Genomic DNA, 6,000 nt, shown 5'->3' on the forward strand with positions numbered 1-6,000 from the left:
TATGACTTTTTTATATAATTTTGGACGACATGCTATAGTATGACTTTTTTATATAATTTTGGATGACATGCTATAGTATGACTTTTTTATATAATTTTGTAAGACATGCTATAGTGTGACTTTTTTATATAATTTTGGACGACATGCTATAGTATGACTTTTTTATATAATTTTGGACGACATGCTATAGTATGACTTTTTTATATAATTTTGGACGACATACTATAGTATGACTTTTTTTTAAATTTTGGACGACATGCTATAGTATGACTTTTTCATATAATTTTGGACGACATGCTATAGTATGACTTTTTTATATAATTTTGGACGACATGGTTTAGTATGACTTTTTTTATATAAATTTGGACAACATGCTATAGTATGACTTTTTTTTAAATTTTGGACGACATGCTATAGTATGACTTTTTTATATAATTTTGGACGACATGCTTTAGTATGACTTTTTTATATAAATTTGGACGACATGCTATAGTATGACTTTTTTATATAATTTTGGACGACATGCTTTAGTCTGACTTTTTTGTATAAATTTGGACGACATGCTATAGTATGACTTTTTTATATAATTTTGGACGACATGCTTTAGTATGACTTTTTTTATATAAATTTGGACAATATGCTATAGTATGACTTTTTTATATAATTTTGGACGACATGCTATAGTATGACTTTTTTATATAATTTTGGATGACATGCTATAGTATGACTTTTTTATATAATTTTGTAAGACATGCTATAGTGTGACTTTTTTATATAATTTTGGACGACATGCTATAGTATGACTTTTTTATATAATTTTGGACGACATACTATAGTATGACTTTTTTTTAAATTTTGGACGACATGCTATAGTATGACTTTTTTATAGAATTTTGGACGACATGCTATAGTATGACTTTTTTATATAATTTTGGACGACATACTATAGTATGACTTTTTTTTAAATTTTGGACGACATGCTATAGTATGACTTTTTATATAATTTTGGACGACATGCTATAGTATGACTTTTTTATATAAATTTGGACGACATGCTTTAGTATGACTTTTTTTATATAAATTTGGACAACATGCTATAGTATGACTTTTTTATATAATTTTGGACGACATGCTATAGTGTGACTTTTTTATATAATTTTGGACGACATACTATAGTATGACTTTTTTTTAAATTTTGGACGACATGCTATAGTATGACTTTTTTATATAATTTTGGACGACATGCTTTAGTATGACTTTTTTATATAAATTTGGACGACATGCTATAGTATGACTTTTTTATATAATTTTGGACGATATGCTATAGTATGACTTTTTTATATAAATTTGGACGACATGCTTTAGTATGACTTTTTTTATATAAATTTGGACAACATGCTATAGTATGACTTTTTTATATAATTTTGGACGACATGCTATAGTGTGACTTTTTTATATAATTTTGGACGACATACTATAGTATGACTTTTTTTTAAATTTTGGAAGACATGCTATAGTGTGACTTTTTTATATAATTTTGGACGACATACTATAGTATGACTTTTTTTTAAATTTTGGAAGACATGCTATAGTATGACTTTTTTATATAATTTTAGAAGACATGCTATAGTATGACTTTTTTATGCAAATTTGGAGGGAATGCCATACTAACAGTTTGTCATGTAACAGTAACCACTTGCTATAATATTTCTTAATTCAATTGTCAACAACGAGCTAAATATGAATTTTTGATGAGACACTGTACAGTCTCTTCCTTGACTAAATTGGAGGATGCGGGCATCGATCCCGCTGCCTCTCGCATGCTAAGCAAGCACTCTACCATTTGAGCTAATCCCCCATGATAAAGTCTGAAATGGCAATCGTGAAAAATTGATCTTCTGGTTAATGTAACAGACGACCTGCAACAGTATGACTTTTTTATGCAATTTTGGACGAAATGCTATTATAACAGTTTGTCATGTAATAGTAACCACTTGCTATAATATTTCTTAATTCAATTGTCAACAACGAGCTAAATATGAATTTTTGATGAGACACTGTACAGTCTCTTCCTTGACTAAATTGGAGGATGCGGGCATCGATCCCGCTGCCTCTCGCATGCTAAGCAAGCACTCTACCATTTGAGCTAATCCCCCATGGAAACAGCTGTAATGGTAAGTTTGAAAAATTGATCTTCTGGTGAATAGAATAGACGACCTGCTATAGTATGACTTTTTTATGCAATTTTGGACGACATGCTTTAGTATGACTTTTTTATATAAATTTGGACGACATGCTATAGTATGACTTTTTTATATAATTTTGGACGACATACTATAGTATGACTTTTTTATGCAATTTTGGAAGACATGCTATAGCATGACTTTTTTTTAAATTTTGGACGACATGCTATAGTGTGACTTTTTTATATAATTTTGGACGACATGCTGTAGTATGACTTTTTTATATAATTTTGGATGACATACTATAGTATGACTTTTTTATATAATTTTGTAAGACATGCTATAGTGTGACTTTTTTATATAATTTTGGACGACATGCTATAGTATGACTTTTTTATATAATTTTGGACGACATGCTATAGTATGACTTTTTTATATAATTTTGGACGACATACTATAGTATGACTTTTTTTTAAATTTTGGACGACATGCTATAGTATGACTTTTTCATATAATTTTGGACGACATGCTATAGTATGACTTTTTTATATAATTTTGGACGACATGGTTTAGTATGACTTTTTTTATATAAATTTGGACAACATGCTATAGTATGACTTTTTTTTAAATTTTGGACGACATGCTATAGTATGACTTTTTTATATAATTTTGGACGACATGCTTTAGTATGACTTTTTTATATAAATTTGGACGACATGCTATAGTATGACTTTTTTATATAATTTTGGACGACATGCTTTAGTCTGACTTTTTTGTATAAATTTGGACGACATGCTATAGTATGACTTTTTTATATAATTTTGGACGACATGCTTTAGTATGACTTTTTTTATATAAATTTGGACGACATGCTATAGTATGACTTTTTTATATAATTTTGGATGACATGCTATAGTATGACTTTTTTATATAATTTTGTAAGACATGCTATAGTGTGACTTTTTTATATAATTTTGGACGACATGCTATAGTATGACTTTTTTATATAATTTTGGACGACATACTATAGTATGACTTTTTTTTAAATTTTGGACGACATGCTATAGTATGACTTTTTTATAGAATTTTGGACGACATGCTATAGTATGACTTTTTTATATAATTTTGGACGACATACTATAGTATGACTTTTTTTTAAATTTTGGACGACATGCTATAGTATGACTTTTTTATATAATTTTGGACGACATGCTATAGTATGACTTTTTTATATAAATTTGGACGACATGCTTTAGTATGACTTTTTTTATATAAATTTGGACAACATGCTATAGTATGACTTTTTTATATAATTTTGGACGACATGCTATAGTGTGACTTTTTTATATAATTTTGGACGACATACTATAGTATGATTTTTTTTTAAATTTTGGACGACATGCTATAGTATGACTTTTTTATATAATTTTGGACGACATGCTTTAGTATGACTTTTTTATATAAATTTGGACGACATGCTATAGTATGACTTTTTTATATAATTTTGGACGATATGCTATAGTATGACTTTTTTATATAAATTTGGACGACATGCTTTAGTATGACTTTTTTTATATAAATTTGGACAACATGCTATAGTATGACTTTTTTATATAATTTTGGACGACATGCTATAGTGTGACTTTTTTATATAATTTTGGACGACATACTATAGTATGACTTTTTTTTAAATTTTGGAAGACATGCTATAGTGTGACTTTTTTATATAATTTTGGACGACATACTATAGTATGACTTTTTTTTAAATTTTGGAAGACATGCTATAGTATGACTTTTTTATATAATTTTAGAAGACATGCTATAGTATGACTTTTTTATGCAAATTTGGAGGGAATGCCATACTAACAGTTTGTCATGTAACAGTAACCACTTGCTATAATATTTCTTAATTCAATTGTCAACAACGAGCTAAATATGAATTTTTGATGAGACACTGTACAGTCTCCTCCTTGACTAAATTGGAGGATGCGGGCATCGATCCCGCTGCCTCTCGCATGCTAAGCAAGCACTCTACCATTTGAGCTAATCCCCCATGATAAAGTCTGAAATGGCAATCGTGAAAAATTGATCTTCTGGTTAATGTAACAGACGACCTGCAACAGTATGACTTTTTTATGCAATTTTGGACGAAATGCTATTATAACAGTTTGTCATGTAATAGTAACCACTTGCTATAATATTTCTTAATTCAATTGTCAACAACGAGCTAAATATGAATTTTTGATGAGACACTGTACAGTCTCTTCCTTGACTAAATTGGAGGATGCGGGCATCGATCCCGCTGCCTCTCGCATGCTAAGCAAGCACTCTACCATTTGAGCTAATCCCCCATGGAAACAGCTGTAATGGTAAGTTTGAAAAATTGATCTTCTGGTGAATAGAATAGACGACCTGCTATAGTATGACTTTTTTATGCAATTTTGGACGACATGCTTTAGTATGACTTTTTTATATAAATTTGGACGACATGCTATAGTATGACTTTTTTATATAATTTTGGACGACATACTATAGTATGACTTTTTTATGCAATTTTGGAAGACATGCTATAGCATGACTTTTTTTTAAATTTTGGACGACATGCTATAGTGTGACTTTTTTATATAATTTTGGACGACATGCTATCGTATGACTTTTTTATATAATTTTGGACGACATGCTTTAGTATGACTTTTTTATGCAATTTTGGAAGATATGCTATAGCATGACTTTTTTAGAAAATTTTGGACGATATGCTATAGTATAAAGTTTTTATGAACTTTGGGACGACATTTTACAATTTTGGACGACATGCTATAATAAGAATTCTTCAGACAATAGTGACAACATTCTACAATATTTCTTTTTAATGCAATTGCAACAACAACTGCTACGTGTAAACTTTTGATGAGGTGCAATATCGTCTCATCCTCAACTTATTTGGAAATAATTGGAGGATGCGGGCATCGATCCCGCTACTTCTCGCATGCAAAGCAGGCACTCTAACATTTGAGCTAATCCCCCATGAAAACAGCTGCTTTGTAAAGTTAAAATGTTTATTTTCTGGACAACACACTGGACGACATAATATCGTGTCACTTTTTTATACAATTTTGGAATACATGCTATAGTTTGACTTTTTTATCTAATTCAGGACGAAATGCTATTCTAACAGTTTGTCATGTAATAGTAACCACTTGCTATAATATTTCTTAATTCAATTGTCAACAACGAGCTAAATATGAATTTTTGATGAGACACTGTACAGTCTCTTCCTTGACTAAATTGGAGGATGCGGGCATCGATCCCGCTGCCTCTCGCATGCTAAGCAAGCGCTCTACCATTTGAGCTAATCCCCCATGAAGAAATCAGAAATGGTAAGCGTGAAAAATTGTTCTTCTGGTCAAAATAATGACGTTTTTATGCAATTTGGACGACATTCTTTAGTATGACGTTCTTATGAACTTTGGGACGACATTTTATAATTATGGACAACATGCTACAATAAGACTTCTTCATAAAATAGTGACAACATTCTATAATATGTCTTTTTAATATAATTACAACGTATAAACTTTTGATTCATCGTCAACTTAATTGGAAATGATTGGAGGATGCGGGCATCGATCCCGCTACTTCTCGCATGCGAAGCAAGCGCTCTACCATTTGAGCTAATCCCCCATGAAAACAGCTGTAATGGTAAGTTTGAAATGTTTATCTTCTGGACAACACACTGGACGACATGATATAGCACGACTTTTTTATATAATTTTGGACGAAATGCTACAATGACAGTTTTTCATGTAATAGTAACCAC

General features: G+C 30.2%; 1 non-coding gene across 1 annotated transcript; it reads right to left on the minus strand.

The window, feature by feature from the left end:
• Window positions 1-5,469: 5,469 nt before the first annotated feature.
• Window positions 5,470-5,542, minus strand: trnaa-agc (transfer RNA alanine (anticodon AGC)). Its single transcript has one exon. It is a non-coding gene; the product is annotated as a tRNA-Ala (tRNA).
• Window positions 5,543-6,000: the final 458 nt, after the last annotated feature.

The sequence above is a fragment of the Embiotoca jacksoni genome, unplaced genomic scaffold, assembly GCF_022577435.1.
Source record: "Embiotoca jacksoni isolate LCO1_2020_lvr unplaced genomic scaffold, fEmbJac1.0.p SCAF_52, whole genome shotgun sequence".
Classification (NCBI taxonomy): Eukaryota; Metazoa; Chordata; class Actinopteri; family Embiotocidae; genus Embiotoca; species Embiotoca jacksoni.